This window comes from Metopolophium dirhodum, chromosome 1, assembly GCF_019925205.1.
Source record: "Metopolophium dirhodum isolate CAU chromosome 1, ASM1992520v1, whole genome shotgun sequence".
Taxonomy (NCBI): Eukaryota; Metazoa; Arthropoda; class Insecta; order Hemiptera; family Aphididae; genus Metopolophium; species Metopolophium dirhodum.
In genome coordinates, this window is record NC_083560.1 from 131,180,628 (window position 1) to 131,205,388 (window position 24,761).

The 24,761-nt window shown below is 26.3% G+C and overlaps 1 long non-coding RNA gene across 5 annotated transcripts; it reads right to left on the reverse strand.

The window, feature by feature from the left end:
- Positions 1-62: 62 nt before the first annotated feature.
- On the reverse strand, positions 63-6,022 carry LOC132937021 (uncharacterized). 5 transcript variants are annotated; one of them, XR_009663585.1, is made up of 6 exons: positions 5,858-6,022; positions 4,222-4,415; positions 3,933-4,126; positions 2,124-2,328; positions 1,890-1,980; positions 64-864 (listed from the first exon to the last, which is right to left on the reverse strand). It is a non-coding gene; the product is annotated as an uncharacterized LOC132937021 (long non-coding RNA). The 5 variants fall into 5 exon arrangements; XR_009663583.1 differs by having other exon boundaries at positions 63-864; positions 1,890-2,328; XR_009663584.1 differs by lacking the exon at positions 1,890-1,980 and having other exon boundaries at positions 67-864.
- Positions 6,023-24,761: the final 18,739 nt, after the last annotated feature.

A 24,761-nucleotide genomic window follows, 5' to 3' on the forward strand; every position in this document is an offset into this window, starting at 1 on the left:
TTATTACTTTTTAGTGAATTTATATTTAATTATTGTTTAAAAATCACTGCATTTTATATGGATAACCGAATAAATATACTGCTTTGGTATTCTATGGTTTTAATTTAAATTCCAGGTATTTAGTGAAGTTTATTTTTAATATTTTGTAATAAAATTTACTAAAATATAGGTAACATACAACTCATAATTTAATATTTTGTTTTATGTAGCTTTTAGAAATTATTATAAAAATAACTCAGGTAAATTAAGACTATATTGCTTACAACATACAAAATACCAATTTTAATAGCAACCTATTCATCACAACAGTTTTATATTATTATAAATGATATTATTAAAATAAATATTGGAATATTAATGATATAATAATTCAAATTTATCTTTTACTTCATGTAATAACATATTAACAAAATATTGAGTGGGAGATTCATTACACATTTTAATAAAAATAATATTACAATAATATAATTATTGGCTTTAACTATGGTTTTAACTATTATAAAGAAATAATATAAACAAAAACAATAAATAATGAAAAAGTAGTAATGGAGTCAATTAATAAATTATATAGTTCATAAGTTTTTAGACATAAAAATTTGTGTTACTTTGGGAAAAGTTTTTTTTTCCACTAATACATAGATTAATGTTTATTACCTAAAATTAAATTTAAGTCAAAATTAATCTGGCTTTTATAGTTGTTTTTTCAATAGATATCAGGAAGTAGATTATGTATCCAATTTCTAAATTATAGCGATCAATAACTATATTGAATGTTGGAGCACTTCTTCTAGTCAAATGTGAGCAAAAACACCAAATATTGTTGGAATATCAAATTTAACATTAAGATTTTCCTCCATTCAAAACCTGAAATAAAATGTTAAAGTTGAGTTTTGTATAATAATGAGTATTATAATTCTTATTATAAGCTATGGTCAATAATTTAAAATAAATTTTAAGATAGATAAGATAAATACAAATGCAAAATAGTACATTTATGTATAATTTAGTTTAAGATAATATAATTTACAATAATTATTTTAAAGTTAAATGCAACTATAAAATGCATGTATATTTTTTTGTCGCATAATTTATTAATAAACAAGTTATTTTGTAACTGTAAAACATCATAATGAATAATTACACCGGGTACAATTTCTTCAATTAAAGATATGATTGTTTGGATTATTAACACTATTTTGATTCTTAGAAAAACTAAATTAAATTAAAAAGAAAAAGAGTATAAATTAGTACACATGACCTGTAGTTACCTAAATTACTTAAAGAAAGTTAAGTACAAATAATTAAACATTTGGTTACTAAATTTATATAATAGTCATTATTCAGCTTTAATATAAATTGAGAATAAAACATGAATTTGAAAATTACCATTTTTAATATTTAGTTTTACACTTCTGTACATTTTTAGCATTTTTAAATAGTGCTATTAATGATTATAAAATATTGTATTACAAATGATTAATGAACAAGCTTTGATTTAAGACTTAAATACTCTCAGTTAATCAAAATAAAAAATATTGTATATTGGCAACCATTTACAGCATGTTTAATTTAAAAATATTTCAAATTTGATAAAAGTGATAGTAATCAGAAAATGTTTAGTTTTAATTATTATTTATATTGTTATCTTGTTAAAATATTAATACCAATCATTAAAATGTCGTTATTTTAAAATTGTATGAATAATGTTTGTACTTAGATAATAATTTTATGACTATCCACAGTTTCAACAACATAATATATTACAACAAATGAGATTCATTATTTTCAATTTTTTTAAATAATATTTAAGAGGACGTCATATTTCAATTTTAAAGCAAGTTATGAGCATTTTAAAATAGTAAATTGTTTGTACATATTAATATGCTTACTTGATAATTTGATTTAAAGTTGAAATATAAAATAAAACTTAGTGATCGTCTTGATAATAATCTTAATTCTAAATTAGATAATTAATTCACTCTAAAATTAAACATAACATAAGTTAAATAAATTATTCAGAACGTACAATTTGGTATGTTATACATTTGTAAGATGGGGATAATGCATGCAGGAATGGCGTCCTCTTAATAATTATTTATTAGTTAAATAGTACATCAACAAACTTTATTTTTTTTACATTGTTACAGCTTCAGCTTTTTTTCTTCTTGAGGGTTTAGAGCTTCGTATAGATTGTCCAAAATGTCTAGATTAGTTCTAGTTGTGGCAGTAGACAAAAAGGTGTATTACTGGTGACAGTTCACCGCAGTTTTTGCACAGTACCGGTGGAGTGGTGTCTCTCTTCTCAGATGATGGCCGTAGGTCTAAAAACTGTCAAATGGTTTATTTAAAAAAAATTAATACATATATTTCAATTTTGTAAAAACCCTAAATTTTATAAATGAGTATGTAGATAGTAGATATGTATTTAAATATTTAAAATGAATATACATTATAGTAATATATTACTAAATTACTAAATAATTTATAATATGTCAGGTCTACAGTTCTCCACATAGTAAAATAGTTAAGAAAATCACAATCTCAACTTTTCCATCACAGACAGGATCTATTGATTTATATTTAATTGTCATTGTATGTAGTTATGTAGACATTCAATATTATATTATATTCATTCAAAAAATTCAAAGCAAAATAATAAATTATTTTTCCAAACTTAGTTTTAGTAAAATACTTATTATGTATATTAAAATATACAGTCATTTTTATTTGATTTTATAACTACTGATGTACATTGTATATATGATAATATAATTTACAATATTAAAATTCAACACCTAGAGTAAGTAGAAATGTACAAATTTTCTTCTAGTAAGAACACTCTCAATATATTTAAAAAAAATTTTTTTGATTTTTAAAATTTTACAATTGTTATTGTTCTTAAGACTAGTTTAATTAGGTAATATAATACAATCTGTAATAGAAAGAACTAACTTATGCAATAACTTTATTTTTATTTGATTTTATAACTACTGATGTACATTGTATATATGATAATATAATTTACAATATTAAAATTCAACACCTTATAAACTAATATGTATACACTGTACACTATACAATGCATTCAAAATAAAAGGTACACCACTAAGATAAAAATGGGATTTCAGGAGAGTAAAGAGAGTGACAGTACCAAAACATTTTGGTAGCGCATACAACAATAACTTATTTTTTTTTTTAAATGGCAACCAATTTTATTCTACAGATTTAATTAGAGAATTTTTTTTTTTAAAACAATTTTTGTTTTAAGTTTTATTTTAAATGCAAAATTGACAATGTTAGAGTAGAACACTCTATATATATTTTTAAATAATAATTTTGATTTTTAAAATTTTACAATTGTTATTGTTCTTAAGACTAGTTTAATTAGGTAATATAATACAATGTTTAACAGAAAGAACTAACTTATGCAATAACTTTTGTTATAATCAATATTTTAGCTAAATTTATAGTGTACCTACATTTTTTCATTTTTATTTCCTGAAGCTGAAAATAATCATTTTAAACTAGCCAATTTGTAAATTTGATTATAAGAACAATTTTATGGTAAAAACGTTTATCTAAGTCAAGTAGTTTATTTTTTTTAAATTTTTTTAAAATACTATTTTTAGGAAATTTCTGACATGAGTAAATTTCCTAAATTATTTATTATCCATATAATTTTCACAATTTTTGTCATACGTTTAACTAGCATATTTTTTTTTTTTTTTTTTGTCAGATCTTTCAGATCTACTATACTGGTAAAAAATAAAACAAATAATAATATGTAACATATTGGTAAGTTATATATTTCTTAAACTAGAATAAATCTTAACAATTTTGAATTTATTAGCAGTTAAGCTAAAGGTTATCGTTAACACACAACATTTTAACAAAATAATCATAGATATATATTATATATAATAACTTATTACCTATTATTATCGTTGAAAAAACTTCAATTGTATATATTAAACAATTGGTTCCGTATGACCATAAGTTGAACAGCAGCATTGACTGTCCTTTATTCAGATGCATACATATATATCTTATGGTGGATACTATTAGTGACAAGTATCTGTAAACAGGGAAACCTCTGTTACATGAGTAATTCACGACCTTTTCACAGCTATTAAAATATTAACTTTTATTAATTTTTTTTTAATGACAATTAACATGCATTTTTCATTGATTATAAAATATCAAACATAACTGTTTACTGACATTTTTATCCAAAATAATTATAATTAAATTTGGTAACACGTTTGAAGGCGTTTGTTTACAGAATCTGTGTTGTAGTAATTTTTCCACTTGAACTGCTTATCCAAGATCATTAACTTATCGATAATTTAATACAATTATAAATTATACCAACTACATTCACACCATAGACTTCATACCCAACATTGTTTGTCAGTCTATAAATCATAAATAATAAGAGTTAATAAGATAATATATATTTGTAAGATAATAATAATAGTATAATATTATTACAATAATCCAAACAATAAAAATAGTATATCAATGTCAATTTAGTGAAATAGTTAAAGATATTCTTTTTCCAAAATTTTTTAATTTTGTTAATTTAAAAATTATTTAAACCATTAAATATGTTATATGCATACTTTTACAATGAATCACTTTTAAAACATACTTGAAATGCTATCTGTTCATGGGTGCCTATAGTAGTACTAGTACACAATTAATTATAAATAAATAAATGATTAAAAATAATACAAGAGACCTTAAGAATATTTAAATACTTTATTTTTGCAGTGGATGAATAATAAGAAAACAAATTAATAATTATGTACATTTCCAATTTAAAGTTTTTTCGGTAGATTAGAATGATGAATTTATTGACATGAAATGTAAATAGGTATAAATAAATATTTAGATACGTAATAATACGCAAAATAATATATTTGTAATGCTTAGGTATAGAGTAACAAATAAAAAAAGATAATAATCTTAAGATGACAGAAAAAGCATATAATGCCTACATCTAAATGGAATCTATCCTTGACTCTTGTAGTATTTTCCATTTGGTAATGGCACACTGGCACATGAGAACAACAACGGATGAGTACCAATTGGATCTGACGAAAAAATATTGAGTGTATGTAACGGTGTTAAGAAAAATGTTTAATAGCAAATATCAGAATGATATTGGAACAAAACAAGTAATGACCAAGAAATTAGTAAGCATGTGTGATACACTACATTAACAACTTTAAATAAATTGAAACCTTAAAAATATACTGTTATTATATCAACTATTGTGACTATTTGACCAACTATTGTTAAAACAAATGCCAATTAAATACTTTCTAATAGAATTACCTACCTATATTATGCACCAAATTTACAACTTGGAATAGGTTCTTTGAAAATATATAATTAATAAATAATAAGTATGTACGTTTTAGACAGAGGGGTGTCTAGAGCGTTTTCGCGGGATGTGCATAATCTATTATATATTGCATTCCAGGTAGAGTTAAGGAGTTTTATCCCAAATTTCCAAAAAAATAATGATAATTTTTATCTTGTGGTGAGTACAGAAAACAGTAAGAAATAAAAGAGATAAAAATGAAAAAAAAAATATTATTAAATGCAATTGTATTATTATTGATATCACATTTATAAGTCATGTCTTGTCAAATTTTCAGGTATGTATGTGAATGGCACAATATCTGCCTATGATTTCAGAGCAATATTTCTTTATAAACGTCGTGTAATTTAATAAGCAAGTATTTTTGGTACCTAGTTTTAATCTGTGGATTATTTATCAACTTATGATCAAGTTTTTCACAATAACAATACCCTCTTTAAATAAAAAAAATCTTACTTGATAACTTACCACAACAGTATACAAGTTCTTAATTTTCAAAGTGGTGAATCCATTGCTTCGATTTTCATAGAAAATAATTTATATATTAATTTATGAAAACAATTTCATTGTAAAGGCTGTTTCATTCAAACGTTCAGTCGTTCAGATTTTCTGAATGTTGTTTAATTTTTTATCACCAACTGACTAACCTTATACGTCTTATCAGTAGATATTTAGAATGACGCAGGAAATTAGTGTTGTATACATTATATTATTATTATTATATTATTTTTATTATCGTTTTAAATAAGATAACTTGGATGATTATTGATTGGCATTTAAACATTATTTTGAGGTTTGGCTAACGAAGAATAAATTAACAGCAGAAAAATTTTTAATCATTGAAAAACCATTCATTTTTAACAGTTCGCTTGGCATAACAAAACAATACACATAGGGCCTAAAATAGTGTTGTAAACTTGTAACCTTTGTCCTTCGATCATAATAATATAGGTACCTACCTAGTGTATTCCCAGGGGCGAATTTAAGGAAAAAGGCCGCAAATATTGTAAATAATTGAATCCCGGAAAAAAAAAATCCCCTGACTACAATATTACTCACAACCACATGCAACTAGAACAAATATTTTTTAAACGTTAATTAGTATCTATAATTATTATCATTTACCACATTATTAATATTCAATTACAAATACGTATATTATATTATATTATATTATTAAAAAAAATTATACATTATAAATAATATTTTGTTTTAAATATTATGTGTAATTCAACTTAATTAATTTAACAACTTCACAAATATAGCATATAAAAATATTTCGAATGATCGATACGTCAAATAATAAAGTTAAAAAACATAGTATACAAAAATATTATACAAAATATAGGTAATAATAAAAATAATTATCAAACAATAATTTATTAAATGTAGGCACGAGGCATATTACACATAATATATTATCGTAATTTAAAACAAAATTTTATTTATAATATATAATTTTTTTAATAACATAATATAATATAAATATACGTATTTGTAATTAAATATTAATAATGTGGTAAATGATAATTATAGATACTAATTAAAGTTTAAAAAATATTAGTTCATGTTGCATGTGGTTGTGAGTAATATTGTAGTCTGGGGATTTTTTTCCGATTACCAAAATAATTACCTACTTACCCAGGGGTTGGGCAACATTTTTGTTACCTACCTATTAAATAAATTATTGGGTACCTTAATATAATTAAATTATTAGAAAATGAATTACCTACCTACGAATTAATTAGACAAAATTTAACTTAAAAATTGTTACCAAATAGCTTTATTTTAACAAAATATTCATATTGAAATATAACTCATAGAAAACAATACGTTTATAATATGACAATACCTATGCGAAGATGAATAAAACAATTTATAAATGGGTATTACTTGGTTTTACAGCTTAATATTTGCTTGCTTTCGGTACTTGTAATATTATTGAAAAATTATTTTTAATTTGTAATATTTACAAACGCAGATGATATTATGTAAAAATAAATAAGTAGGTAACTAACCTATAGATAGTCAATATACCCTAAGAGTTTGAGATGTAGTTATTAATTATTACCTACCTACTTATTAGGTGCCTAATTATAACAATAATTATTATCTACTTACCTAGACAGTGTAACTACCAGTGTATCACAGTCGACTTCTATGTACATGATATATGACACATATAATTCCTGTAATCATTCGAATCATTATCCGTTCTGCTATAGATTAAGTTTAAAAAAAATTATGAGGGAATGTTGGGTCGGTGAATGTTCATATTTACTCCGTTAAATCACTGTGTATGTAACCTATACTGCAACAGTGCAACCTATAGGTACTTATACTAGATACCCAGAAAATTAAATTTGAGTGATTTGAGAAGTTTGTTAGGTTACCATTACGTCTGGTCACTGCACTAGTTAGGTAATATTGTTAAAACATTATTTAGTCTGTAGAGTGTAGACTATAGATCATCTGATCATTATAATATAATATATATTGTTATTATATAAATCTAATATTATTAATTACTATCATTATTAGGTATTATATAATGATCTATAAATTGGTAACAATGTGAGTAGGTAGGTAGACACTCTTAAAATTAAAGCAGAGCCATTTCCAATGATGACATAATAAAATATAATGATGTGTTTATTTTGTGTTTCGGTCATCATGTATAGAGCAGACAATTTGGTTCAATAATCATCACTACATTTCAAATACAAAATAAAATCTTGTTGGTACTTGGGTGTTGAAAAAAAAAAGGTAATTGAAAAATTATGGCAAATTATATTAATAAGATATAGTATTATTTTACTAATAAAAAAATAAATGATTTAAATTACTTAAAATAATATAAACTAAAATTTAAAACATCATTGGAATTAAAGACTGACACAGTGATACCTCTGTTTCAGCTCAGATTTGTATTTGTCTATTTTTTACACTTTATATAATTTATCACATCTATTACTGCAATGACCTATTCAATAGGTACCTACTAAATAATCAATCACAGGTTACACTCCAATCCTACTATACAGGCATACAGCAGATCGAGTTCCCTGGTATGTTATGTTCAACATAAATACAACCATACTATTTTCTGCGTATAATAAAATTTATTTAACCAAAAAAATAATTAATATCCTAATTAAAATATTATACAATAAAACAAAGGTGGGCATTAACTTGTTAAAAAGTTAAAGTTAAGTTAAAAAGTTAATTTAATTTTAACTTTTTAACTTAACTAGTTACTTTTGGCTTTTCATTAACTTAACTGTTAACTTACTAAATTTCTTTCTTAATTAACGTGAAATTAATGAGTTAATTTTTCATTTTAAGAAGTAATTTAAGTTAGTTTATTTTGTTTTTAATTTTATAATATTTCACTGTTCCGGTCTATTTTGTTTTCATGTCAAAAAATATGTATCGTAAATTGTTTAAAGTTAAAAATGTATATCATTCGAATCTAACTTATATGGAAATACTGTATGAAGTATTAACGCTATATCCTACAATTTAGTTTAGGGTTGGAAAACAATTAAGCGGGCTAGCGTTGTATAAACAAATTAACTTTTTTTTAACTTACCTAATAAAAAGTTAACAAAAAGTGTGTATTAACTTTTAACTTAATTGAGTTAACCTAGAGTTGAATTAACTCTTAACTTTTAACTTTTTGTTATTGGTGCATATTAACTTAACTTAACTGAGTTAAAAAAAATCATTAACTGGCCCAGCCTTGCAATAAAATAAAATAAATATTAATAAATTTTATAAGTTACCTACATAAATTAAAACTTAATGAACCATGGTCCATGATTACTTACTTTTTTTCATGCTTAGGTTACCTATTGAATGAAATGTGCTACACTTAAAATTGACTTCAATTTTCTATTAGCCACTATACTGGCTTTTAAGTGCTTTAAAAAACTATTGTAAATGTATAAATATATGAAAACATGTTACGAATGTTTTACACTTTTTCTAGGTTGTGAGTTATAACTTAATAAATTATATTTTATATACTATACCAATAATTCATTGAAAATATCATTAGACCAATGATTAATATATTAATCATTCACAAAGTTTACCACGAAATCACACTTACCCACCTTACTCGAACTTCATGAAAAATGTAAGTTAAGTATTCCATTAAATGTATATTTTATTCAGAGTGTTTTGCATGTTGTGGTAAATTCTAAATGGTGTATAAAGAAGGGTGTGGGAGGGGCAAGTCCATTATGGGTTTGTTTGCAATGCTATGAATATCTATCAAAACTAATGAGTATACCTACCCTACAGACATCAGATATAGTTTGTTACTGGAAAGATGAAATAAATATTATTGTAGTTATTTGAAATAAAAATGCTCATAGCTGTAGTTGAGACTTGAATTTGGTACATTATGACTGATTATGAATTTTTTGACATTTTCTTTAATTTTTTTTAAGTATAATTACGAACAAAAAACATATACCTAATTTTCCGATAACAAAACACTTAAAGTGGGATAATTTAATAAATTTTAAAGAAATTTAGTAAAACATATTATTTTTATGTGCTTCATTTTAAATATTCATATAAATTGCCTATATAGACCACTTGAACCTTCCGTGTTCTGCATTTTATTGTTATAAGAACATTGTTTTTTCTAACATAATGTAATTGTGGATTAAAAATTATATGTTTAGTCACTGTTTGTTTTGTCAACATTAGGCCTCATATCATAGGCTATCATTTAAAGAAATTAAATAATATCAGACAATTAAATAGGTTATATGACATAGATAATATAAGAATATTAGAATATATTATCTATGATATATGAATGCTCAACAGTCATTAACGGTTTAGAAGGAATTTTCTAGGAAAACCCTCGATTATTATAGTTGTTAAGATCCAACTGTACAAGTATCTTGCATAGACACATAGTCTTCTGAATGTATATGATGCGACTTAAAGGTGTTTTCGTTCTCGTACATTTAACAGTATGAAACAGAGACACTGCTTCTGCAATACAATTTTTAGTTATTAATGTACATAAGTTATACTGCAAAAGCCTAAATATTTAAAATTTTCAATTATGATTTTCATCTTATGTAAATGTGCACTCTTTGTTTTATTATGACCAATGCACAAAATATGGCAATATTGCATAATTGCGTTCGCCGTTCAGCATTTTAATTTTTATTGATACCTATTTTAATTTTAAAGCGAGCTAAAAGTATCTATAACTATGTAAAATATTACAATTTAAAATTTTCATAACTCGCTTTAAAATAAAAATTATTAATAATAAGGTTACCTATATTTATAAAAAAATGTCTTTAAAAAAAAGTGAACAATTTAAAACAAAGCTCCTTCTAAGTTGTAATAACCTTCAACAGACTACTGCAGAAAAAATGATTGAAAATACAGTCATATTTTTTATTATTGTATTCACTCGATGTTCAAATTTTGAAAAAAATATTATATTTAACGTAATATTATGACGATTTTTCCGTATTTTTCCGTATTTTTCTTAACGATTTTAATTATTTAATTACCATTCAAAAAATATTGGGGAATTGTAGAAACTTTCCATTATCGGTACTATCATACTTATATTATCAATATCTAGATACATGTACAATAAATATTATCGCTCTTTTTAAGATATATTTATTATTCATTAGCTGTCATAAACTGACAATTGAAATATTCAAATTTTTTTTTGATTTATATGTTGATAATATTTTTGATTCATAGTCAGATAGTTTGAAAATGTAATATAAGGTTACTTGTCACTTGTTCTTATTGCAATTGTTCTTATACTTATAAAGCTTCAAATAATATATTTATCAAACTTAATCAAATAATGTAATATCATTAGAACCATTCATTATTTTTGATGGAATTTGAAGGTTTATCCTGGATACACCTTGGCCAAGAATGAACGCCCCACGGTCAGTAAACCACTACTAATTCTGTATATAAGTGTAAAATGTATAATATTTATACATTATTATCGATTTAGCAGGACTTTAGTCTTAATTCAAGTATTACGTCTATGCACAATGAATTCAGGATCCCTATAGTCGGACGTGTTTTTTTTTGTCATCCGTTAACTGTACCTACTACCTCTACGTGTATATTTTCGTGTTATTGATTCCTCGATTAACCGTTACAAAATATAACAACATGTAACGGTTTTATAAGTATAGAATATTTAAAAAAAAAAAATATTAAAATTTAAAACTAAATATTACGGTGACACTTCGTAGGTATAAGACATATTAAATATGTATACTTACGAAATACCTATATATATAGGTAGGTACTAACTATAATTGCACGCATTGGCGTTGAGTAAATAACATTCAACAAAATAAATAGATACATATACACGGTATTCGTGGTTATTTAAATATTATGATAAAACTGTTTAGGTAAATGGTAAAAACTGAAGTCTAAAGCTCATGCGACTCATTACTTGAGTCGATACCTATTATTGTGCCTATTAATTTGAAATAAAAATAATTCGATACTGCTCTATTGCAATACTTTGAGCACTTAAAAATAATGAATATATAATAATGATAGTGATATTATACCTATTATCATAATAATTGATTAAACATTCATACAATCAATAGTTTTATCTATGGAAACGTGTAAACTATAAAATTACACACACAAAATACTGTTATATAACCTAGTGTTGTAGTGCAGTTTTTTTTTAAAAATGTAATAACTGATAATATTATTACCTATATAGTTTAGAACATCATATCAGCGTTATATTATACCTATAACGGCTAGTTCCAATAAATAATAATTCGTTGACAAAATGTATTATTTAGTGGAACCCTAAATTATCATAAGCCTATAAATATTGTCCTGGGAGATTAATGTCATAAATTATAATATATATATTAAAAAAGGCGTATCGAAATTACACAGGAATTATAAATATTTACGTAGGTCTTAGCAATATAGGTAGGTACTCACTACTTGTATAGGTATACTTTAAACATAACACGTCCGTGTTTATATTGTGTTTAGTTTATTCTGCATAAACCACTTGGATATTTTATCGAGATAGGAAATAATAAAATGTATCGGTAATAAAAAAAAACATTTTTTACTATCAATATTATTTTTTGTCGATATACATTGTATTAGCTAATATTATTACATATAAATATTAATTAGGTGCCATTATTTACCATTATTATTCTCTTTGCAAACTGTCGTTGACCTAGTTTACTTTTAAAAAACAATAATAATAACATTAGATTAATTTAATAATAATAAAAATAATAATAATAATAATAATAATAATAATAATATTAGATTAATATAATAATAATAAGTGAACTATGCTGCTCAGATTTCTATAAATCTCGATTAGCCAGTAGCCATATAGCCAGAAGTGGAACTAATATACCTATTATTCTCGATTTGAACGCCGCAATTATTGCGTACAGCAAACCCTATAATATACAAATCAGACTAGAATCATCCGAAATCAGTGTAGATATATTCGATTTATGATTTGAGATTTCATTGAAAATGGGTATAGGTATTGTATATGCTTATTTCTTTTAACACGTGTAAAATTGTACTATCGGTATCACGGTATTAGGTATCACTGTATGAGTTAACTAATATGTCAATAAAATATAATTTCTTTAATCTTTTTGATATCAAAATAAATCAAAATCAATATCAAAATGTATATTGTACGTACCTACCTATAACTTGTTATTGCAATTATTAAAATTGTAATAATAAAAATTTTTTGTTAAAATTATTATCATGTACCCAAGAAAATGGTTCTAATTTATGTATCTAATTATTACAACAATAATGATACTACATTTTTAATTTTTGGTTCATTAACAAACTTTTTAGAAACAAAAAAAAATCCAAAATAGTAATTGACAGAATATCAGTGCACTATTTATTTCTCTTTTTTATCCACGTGTAATATATAAAATTTGAGTTCAGCAGAACCAATCTTGAGGGGTCAACTTTAATATTACTATATTAGAATGACAAATCGTCAAAATTAATTTTTAAACATAATCTGTATAATACATTGGATTTTTTATGATATTTAAGTTTTTCTGCGATACATTATGAGTGTTTTTAATTTTAATATTTTACGTGGTCATAACTATTAATTTGTATACAAATTGAAATAAGATCATAAAACCTGCCTTCAAACACATTTTTAGATAATTTTCTTTAATTTAAGTCTGCTAATACATCGTTTCGCTTTAATATAGAAGTTAAACATTTTTAAATGTATGTTGTAATTCAAAAAGTATGTTTTAAAAAAGTTAAAATTGTATAATGATTAAAATTAGTAAAAAATATAATTATTTTTAAACATTTTGTTTCGTAAAGATGGCAAATTATATAAGCAGCATCTTTTAAAAAACGTGAATTCCATTCAAGATTATGATTATAACTGTTTACTGTTGATTGTTAAAATAATCACTTATATAAAAGGAGTGGACATAATCCTACAAGGATACGCCACTTCTGCCTGTTTCTTATAGGTATAAACATCAATACAACAAATATTTAATAAAATAATAGCATTGATGGTAAATTTATTTTATGCTATTTTAATAATAAATATATTATTTTTTCAACGTCTAATTCATGTTTATAAAATTATATATATTATTACCTATATGTATATATTTATAGGTGCCTACATAATCATTTTTGATAATCAAATAATAAAAATAAAATAAAATACGTTTTAGTTTTTTATAATAATCCTTTTTTAAAGTTTAAATATTTCATTTTCTTATAAAAAATGGCTATATGTGTACAGTTTGCAGTTCACTTTACTGGGGATACACTGCTAATAGGTAATTGATTATATATTATGTACTAAAACATTATACCTATAGGTAATCGCCAATCGGCATAAAGATTCCCGCTAATTAATAGTATAGTATCCGATGACAGTGATGGTTGTGAACGAAATTTTTTCTTTAAAATAAACTTGATAACAGTCGTGTTGTACTAATTGTTGTTAGATTGTATACATATTGATTTAAGAATGTCTTATTGTCCCATTACCTATTCATGCGGTTGTGTAACGAGTAGTTTTATGTGGTTTGTATTTTGTTAATTCAGAGAAATAAAAATAAAAATGGAGGTCATATCCGACGTATTGTATCCACAAACTTTTGATAGTTTGGAAAATGTTGAAAAAAAAATGTTTACATTTTAATCATTATACTAAGGACGCGATCATATAGTTGCACAGTACATAAGTAGGTTCATAATTTACACGAAGTGCAAACACGATTACACGAATATACGTGATAGCTTTTTATATAAATAAAAGTTGTAAATGAAAACTTTCATTATTTTATTTTCTCTGACGTCTATGGCTGATGTGGGAAAAATAAACAAACAACCCATTAGGCAGTAACCATATAAATTCTTCGCCGTTTTACACTGCAATCAATTTGATCAAAATGATGAAAAAACAAAAATGTTTCAACCCAAATAAATAAAACTCTAATGTTCTAAAATTAGATTTATTAACTCATTATATTTTTCGATACGTTATATTTTTAAAAGAATTAAGTAGCTCAATAGTCGGCTGTTGTTAAAAATCTAATAATTTATATAACAAATAGTTTAATCTTTAATGTAGGTCAAACATTTTACGATTTTATCATTACAAAACTCACCCAACGAAGTTTTCGGTCCCGGACAGTAAGCTATAAACTCAAATTCCTAGCAGAATCCACAGCATTTATATTATAATCCTATACTTACTTAAATGTATTATTTTCCTATAACTAACATGTAGTCTAAAATCCATCGTAGGCGAAAAAACTTAATAATTGAAGCACATAATAATAAAAGAAAATTACGATTTTGATTTTACGAGACGGTAAATTTTGATTTATGGTTGAGCTGAAATAAAAATAGAATGCAGAGCTGGATTATGGCATTATTACTTATTAATACAGGTATATTATTATTATGTAATATCATATCCATAAATACTTATAATAATAAAAAAAATCCCTTTTTATATTAAAAAAAAAATAATGAAAATATTTACTAGTAATATTCTAGGGCTTTATATCAATTTTCAGATATTATTGGAGTTGAATGCATGTAAGCATATTATATTGATTAGAATGACGTATTAAGGCACTTTTTTTCTTTTTCATAGGAAATATCTTCGGTTATATACTTATATATTTACCTAGTGAAATTGCTGATATCTAATCAAACGGTAAAAGTGCTCCTTAAAACATGTAAAATATTATATTCAACCAAAAAATTGATCCTTTTATACCCATAGGTGTATGTTATTAGTGAAGTACATATTGAACAATGAGCGATACATGTATGGAGTATGTTTATCATAGTACCTATAGTGCCTATATTATAGCTATTATATATTATACTACCTATAATATTGGAAATTGTAATATTCACTATTATCTCTGTGCGTAATGCGTATCGACGTATCTTCTTCGTAAGATTTAAAATTGTGTAGAATAAAATTTTTTAATAATTTACAGTAGAAACAGTAGTAACTGTTAAATATTTGCAATATATCATTTCTCATTGAACCAAGTCGTCGCATGACACATTTAGCATTAGCGATAAAAATATCGCGAAATACGAAGGTTTATTAGATTCCGTGAACATATAGTATTTTACCAGCTGGTAAAATTGTTGCTAAAACATAAGCTTTAATCATAAAGAAATATATTATATATTATATATATAATATACCTACGGGAAAAAATTACATCCTGAACGGAGTGAATATAGGAGCATTGGTTTAACAACAATGGGTATTTTTGTATTTCCTAGAAAACTTTTTAAGGCATTGAAAAAGCTCAAAAAGTTTCATACAACACTCCTACACATTAAACACGCCATTTATATTTGTCCAGTAAAAGTTTTCGAGAAAAAAACTACAGCAACAAAACTTTGAAGAAACGTAAGTATTTATTTTCTCATGCGCTATATTTTAACAGCAATTTTCGAATGAACTATATTCAATTTTGGGATGTTGGTTATCAAGCTCATGCAGAAATCGGCACTAATTTTAAATTAGTCTTTATGAGATCAATAACAAAAATTAAAAACACATAGGTAGTATTAAATTATTTAAAATTGTATATAGCAGTACCTATACTGGTAAAAAAGAAAAAAGATACCTGTAACGTAAAGAACAATTCTATAAGATAATTTTTAATTGTTATTATTGTTAACTTACTTTTTATTATTAGTTTATAAATTTCTATTTTTTTATTATAATTATATGACATGAATCAGGCTAAAATTAGAACACCAAATCAGGAAAACTTAAAATAAATAAATAATAATTTGAGATTGCAATTAGATTGACGTTTTGAATTTAATGTAACATTTTAACAGAGCACTTTTAGTAAAATATGAAAATTATTTTTTTCTCGGACAGGGAAAAAGTTAGTAAGTGATGATTTCGGTTTAAAACGCATTTATTAGCTGATCTTTTTAGTTTTTGAGTGGAACGATGAACGCTGTTTTATAATGAATAATAATGTGTGTTTGTTTTTAAAACGTTAAGTACCTACATAATTCGTTGAATTGTTTCATATTATAACGGATACTGAAAGGTAAAACTTTTATTTTTGTATTTTTCGATTTTTTTTTAAATTATAAGAGAATTTTTTTTTTTGCATTTTATAAATTGTAGAGCATTTATTAATACATTTTACAGATATGGTATCTACGGGACTCAACAAGTAACAACTAATTAGTCAGTTGGAAATACACAGTGATTAGTGATTTCATATATTTCCAGTACAAAGGTACTGTTTATTTATTGTGCGTGCAAATTTAATTTAGTGGATGTACAAGAGAAATAACCAATGTCCAATAACCATAAGCCGGTTAATAATTATTAATTAATAAGTAATAACGATAACAATCGGTTATCGCAAAAACAACAACAACAATATTATGAAAAAATGAAAATAATAATATTATAGCGTCACGTGAAAACAATGAACGCGTCTGATCGCCGTTATGGTGTTGGAGGTCACACTGGTTTAAGCGAGAGGGACCACTCGCGCTCAGATTTACCACCGGCCTTACGCCTGTCGCCTATCCGCCTACAGCCTTTTTTTCGCGTGAGTGTCGCGCGCTCGCCGCCTGAAAGCCCGATCGGCGTTGTCTGGGCATAGGTTTAAGCGACGCATTGCGATCATAGGCAACATCATAGCCACTCCAAATCGTAAGACCGATCGCGACCAAGCCTCTGATAACACTCCCTCCCATCCACGGCGTGTCTCGGAGGACCGCCAACACGCGTACTCAGCATGCTTTCGGTCGGCGGATCTTTCCCCCTTCCATATTTCCACTTGGACGGGACAGTAATTGATAACAATATTATTTGTGTTATATCGACGTCGGCGATAATAATGTATATTATATTGGTATAAATTAATAATTTATCGCCAAGTCGCGTTTACAACTAAACGTTACTGACTCCGGAAATCTTTCCGTCCCCCGATGCGCGGTCGAGCCGCCCACCCCGTACCTAGCCGCCCGGCAATCGGTCGGCCGCCGTCTGCTACATTATACAATACGCGGTATGACGCTGCGGCAGCGGTGATAGTGGCGGGGGGACGTACGTGTGCGGTCGAGTAGCGTAGTACGCGCGGGCGCGCGCGTTCGCGTGTGCGCGTGAACGTTGGCGTTGCGCGTGCGCTCGACCGACGGTGCGTGCGTGTGCGTGAACGAGTGCGAGCGGCCGTCGCCGAGCGAGAGAGTGTGTGTGCGTATGTATTTGTGCGTGCGTGTGCGCGTCCGATGTACCGAGTGCCATACTGATACGCGCGGTGGTGTGCAACGACTCGGGAGCCCCCCCGGTGTATTGTATTACCTGTGTATCGTTCTTGTCCGGTGCCGCCGCCGCCGCCGTTACTGCTGCTGCTGACGCGCCGCCGCCGACACCACGGACACCGCTCGTGACGACGTGTGTGTGTTTGTGTGTGGTACACTGGTACGCTAACGGACGACGGACGCCGATGTACAACGTCTGTCGGTACTGCTGCCGTTGCTGCTGTTGGACGTCTGCGCTGCCGCTGTTCGAGATGATACGGACGCCCGTCCGCGGCCACCGCCAGTAGGTAGGTGAACTTTTCGGATTTTCGTGTGCGTGTGCCCCCCTTTTCGGGTGACTAGGGTAAGCGTCTCGTGCGACGACCATATCTCGTCCTCTTGGCTGGTCGGCACTGAAATGCTTGCTGGAAAACATTTTTTTTTCAATCCGACTGCCAACGGTTTTACTCATAATGCCTTCACGTTATAACGATCGACTGTTTAGTGTTCTACTAGCAGTGGCCAGGTGTTGCCCAGGCGCAAACAGCCTGGGTTTCTTCCTTAGGTGCTCTGTGCCTGTTGTACCTATTTAGGCTTTCTTTTTGATTTTACTTTCTAAACATCACATAACACGTTAACTACTTATTCGTCATTTCTGTCAGGTCTTTTCAATTCATCAGGTAATCACGGATTTAGTTATGTGTAGATTGATTTTTTTTATTCGTTATTATTCTCTATAAAATGTATTTGATTTTATTTTTAGATAGAAAATATTAATAATACTGTAATTTTGTTTTGATACAGTTAATTATTAAATTCCATATTTTTAATTAGGTGTTACAAGAGTAACAAGGTACCTAGTTTATTTGGAAATTGCTTTTTCTAGTAGCTAAGTAGGTAGGTAGTCATTAGTTTTAGCAATACTTTTTTTTTAAACTATCTATTCCATTTTAATTGGGCCATAGTACCCAGTAATTGAAATTGTCTAATTACTAAATGAATTTGAGGTGTTTAAACAATACATAATTCATAACTTACTGTTTCCAGAATAATTCATTTTTGCTGCTAAACACTTGTGCATAAAATAGAAAAAAATAGTTTGGTAATTAAATACCAATATTCTACAATTTTTTAAAGTGAGTAGTTACAACTAGGTACATAGTGCCTACATTCAGAATTATATTTAACTAGTAATTACTTATATGATAGGTAAATTCTATATTATTATTATTACTATTAGATAGGTAGGCACTTGTTTATGACAAAAAAATATTTGGATCGGGGTTATCAGGAATATTATATTTGAATAGGTAGCTTTCTTAGATTGTTGAAGTTTATATTAGGTACCTATACAATTTTTTCTTCTTTTAAATTTGAATTTAGTCATGAGATGGTACTTTATTTCACTATTATAATATTTCATATTAACTTTTTTATTTATTTTGTCTTGTACAAATAAAATATTAAAAATATGTACCTATGACTAATCTATCATTTTTATTTTAGGTACCTATTTACCTTCAAATTATGGATACAAATTTTAAAACAATTCAGTTGAATGTATTAACTAGTACCTTTAAAATTACCCCAAGTATTATTCTGTAATTGATCATGTTATTATTTAATTTAAGTATCCAAACATTTCATAGGACCCACATTTTTATCAAAATACTTGTATTTTACCTACTCGTTATTTAATTGCTAACGTGTTATAGGTAAGTAGATAGAGAGTTTTAACTAATCACATTAATATAGGTAGTAATATTCATGAAATATAAGGTGAATACTAATGGTTAAATTGAATTAATGTTTGATCTGTCAAATATTGTTTTTGTTTGTGGAAAATGTTCTTAATGACATGTGGTTGTTACTTGGAATATTAATAATGATAAAACATAATTCAAAGCTATGCATTATTCAGAAATTATCTTGATGCTTAACAAGTCGGGGTTTTCATGTAAGATTTATACACCTATACATAACAAATGTTTTAATTTTGATTTAAATGTGTATAGTATATTGTATTGTCACATAATATTATGAAAATAAAATAATAGTGTATAATTTAATTGTTTTACTAAGTATAATAAGATACCTATAGTATTAGTTGTTGTTTTGTACAATATACTATATTTATTGGCATTGGATTTTAATAAAACTGTCTGTAAGACTTGACAAGATAACTAAACTGAAAAGATGTAGATAAAAAATAACATTTATCTAATACTTATAGGTGTACCGAACTAAAACTTAAATTTAATCTAGTATAAAGTTAACTTTATTATGATTATAATTTATCAATTAATACTAGTAAATTATTAACATTCAGTGAATCGACCACTAAAAAACTGTTTAGCTTTATTTAATATTAGTAGTATCTACCACTCTGGTACTTTTAAATGTTGTCTTTAAATTATTGTGCTATAAGTACCTAAGTAATAACAAATAAGTAATACCAATTGTAGAAAATGTAATAAATATATTTAATATAGGTATCTAAATAAGAAATTTAATAATATGTTAGTCTTTAATCTGTTAAAATTAGTTAAAATTGTATTGTATGTTAGATTATTGTGTTTGCATAAGAATTCAATCTTACTGATTTTTAAACTTCAAATTATATCAATAAAAACATTCTAGGTTGATAGGTTATTTTATTAATTTCTGAATAATTTACCTTCCTATTTAATAGGTACATTTTATAATTATTATAATACAAACGGCATGTTCTTATTAAATATATATTAATACAATGCAAATACAAATGGGTGCTTACACTGATTTATTTGTGGGAATATATATAAAAAAAATAATAATAATAAAAATATAACTCAATAGGTACATACCTAATATATTTCAAAATACATCCTAGCTTGGAAATTCCTATATATTTGTCTGCTAAAATATACCGACCTATATTATTTTCAGTTTTAAACTATGTTAAATTCAAGTTTTTATTAGGTACTTACAATTACACAAATTGTTTTTCTCACATATGGATAATCCAATTATTTATTTGAGTTATAATAAATACTTAAAATTTGATGCTTGGGATAGTTGGTCTGATGAAAATATGAAATAGTAGATGTGTCAAATAGGGTATGCACTCAATCTATTTTATTTTAACCTTGAATACATTTTGTAAGCAGCAAAGGATAAGTGTATATGACAGAAAATTGTACATTTCAATTGTCAACCTAAAGCCAATATTGGTTATCAGGTAAATAAATGTCATCATTTGTAATACTTGGATTAAAGTATATAATATTTCAAATGACGAGTGACATTTTGTGTATAAATAATAGTATTGTAAGGAAACTACATTTTTTCAAGTATTTATTGTTCAACACTTGTCTGTTTTGAGTTTTGAATATTCTATAGACTAAATAATATGTCATAAAATAAATTATTGATATTTTTTATTTGTACCTAAATGTTTTATTTATATGTAAATATTTATATATTATATTGGTAATTGGTATTTTGATATATTGTCTAATAAATGAATCTTAAAGCCATAATAATTTAAAGACTATTGTTAGTGTGTTCTATAAATCTCCGTATACTACCTCAACAATGTTTGGTTATTATAACTTTGTATTTCTTATCATAAACTAGTAAAAACTTTTTTAACTGACTAAATAAAAAAAGATTCAGTTATATATTATATAAATAAAATGAATTAAAGGCTGTGGTATTAATTGGAAAAAATAGTTGTCAACTGATTAATTAACAATACTTAGTAAGTTTATTCATGAAGTTGGGATCTGAAATGCCATGTTAAATTGTTGCTAAACTATTTTATAATATGTTACCTAACATAGATAAAGATTAAGCCATTTATAAAGACATACAGGCATTGTAATGACCTAATAACATCCTCAAATATATTTTAAACATTAAGCATTACATTATAAACTATCTCATTAATTTATATGTCAACTGTTGTCAGTTTAAAAGTTTAATGTTATTAAAAGTTTCAATTATTGATTAGCTTGAGGAAAGAATATATAGTTTTATTGTGTCAACTTTTTTCCAGATTGGATAAATAATGAAATACTGTCCAAAAATGGCATGTATGTTTTTAATAATGGTTGAAATTATATGTAGTTTATAAATTGTGAAACATAGTGTAAAAACAGTAAGATTAGATTGTACCTACCTATTATTATAAATCAAATCTACTCATTTCTGTTAATATTGTGATTAAAAATAAAATAACAATCCTAATGTCTTCCTGTTTTTTTCTAGATATTATCTCTTTGGTTGTTATTATAATATTTTCAAACAAATTTAGTTATGGTGCTTTATACATTTTAAAAATTGTATGCGTGAATTACAGTTTTCTTAAAACCATGCCAATATTCTAATATTTTTAAATTTAAAAAATGAAACTTTCTTAAATATTTTATAAGCACACATTGGATAATACATTATACAATAAGCTTCATTCAGAATTGTCTTTCTGGTTTTATTGTGATATCAATAGAAACAATTAAATATGTTAACACACCCATCTTTGTGGACTTTAGCGGAACATTGGCTATCCACCATTTAATGAATTTATTTTACTATTTATTTTGGTTATAATAATATTATTGTTATAATATTTCAAACTTATTGAAAAGTTTTTAATTTGTTAACTCTTTGGCTAGGTACTGCTATTGCATAAACGCGACAGCACCAAACACCACTAACATCCTATTGTGAGGTTTACGTTTCATCTTATTTACTGCAAATAAAATGAAAATTTCCTATCAAAAACCGTATTCCCCAGTAAATTGAATTTAATGCAGTGCAGTCAAGTATAAATTCATATTTTAATGTAGTACTCAAAGTGTTAATTATTCATTTTTTGGTTTGATTCAATGAAAATATAATAACATTAAACTTCTAAACTTATAATTTTGTTATAGAGATAATAAATTATGTATTCCCAAAATAGATCAGACTTCAAAATATTATCTTAAAAAACTTTAAAGTTAAAGAAGTCCAATATGTTAATTATAAATTATTATACACACTGAAATCTAATAATTATATTTGTACCATCACTAGAATTTGTACATTGTGCTTATGTGTATGTTATGAACGTCATGCTAATAAATGAACTGTACCATAGAGTTATGTTATTAATCAATTTCACATTGACTCTTACTTAAGTAAATATGCAAATGAGATGTTTTAATTGTGAATATATATTGTGCTTCTAAATATACCACTTAGTTTCAAATGATCATTTTGATTCATTTTAAAAATTTGAATTCTAATCAGGTTCATTTTTTTCAATTGACCATTAATTACTTTTAATCATTAATATTATTTATTGCACAATAATCTAATGTATTAGAAATTAATGTAAGTTATATCATTTTCATTATTAAATAAGCAGTTTTACTAATTAAATTAGCCTTATTATTTTTATTTTAATGATATTTCATACATTTTGATTTTTATAAACGTACATTATTTAATTACAAAATGAAATTGTGTAATTATAAAGATCAAATGCCTTGTTATGATTATATCTCTATTATTTCCATTATTTATTTAAATGGAATAATTTTTTTTAGCATTTTAATCATAGAAGGTATCTGTTTATATGGTTAGTTGTTAAGTAAAAATTATGCAATGCAATATTATTTATTTATCTATGTATGTATAGTCCGCGACACGAAAAGTGGCCGATTTGTACCGCGACCCGTTGCGGCTTCCCTACCTGTTAGCCATTGGTTCTCAACCTATACCACCTCCTGCCCGGCGCACGGCGGTCGCAGTGCCATGCATCTGCGCGCAATGTGTATTCCATACATTATAGTAGACTGGTTTTTTTTGTGCACCCTTAGCTGATCTTCTGGAATGCCTGGAGGGCAGCTGCAGAATGTGCTGTGGTAGGGGATACAGTAATGCACATAATACAAACACGTTTTATGGCACTCGTGTTTTATCTTTTTGTATGTTGTGTACTGTGCGCTCGTAAACAACTATTTTTTTACACTGTTTTTTCTCCTGCGTTACCGTGTTAATCCATTTAAAAATGTCGTTTTCCGATTCAGATACTCACAGTCAGAGTAAAAAAATTATTCATAGTGTGTATTTATTTTTAAAACAATTATCAAAGAAGTCAGATTTAACTGCTGATTTTTTTAAAAATGCGCAAGTTGTTACTGCCGAAGCTTGTGGTGTGGGTTATCGTACTGTAAGACGGATTTGTGCTGAAGGAAAAAATAATATTAATCCAGAAACACCAGGTGCGGAACCTACATTTGTTTCTCCACGTAAAGGGTATAAACGAGCAAAAACTGTTTCGGAGCTGGATGATTTCGATTCCGATGTTGTGAGGAGAACTGTCCACGAGTTTTACGACCGGGGTGAGTACCCAACGGCTCAATTAATATTAAATGTCGTAAAAAAAAAAACAAATTACAATGGGTGCGTTCGATCAATGCAAAGGCTCCTAAAAAATTTAAAATTTACTTACAAAAGATGTAACGATGGTCGTATGTTTTTA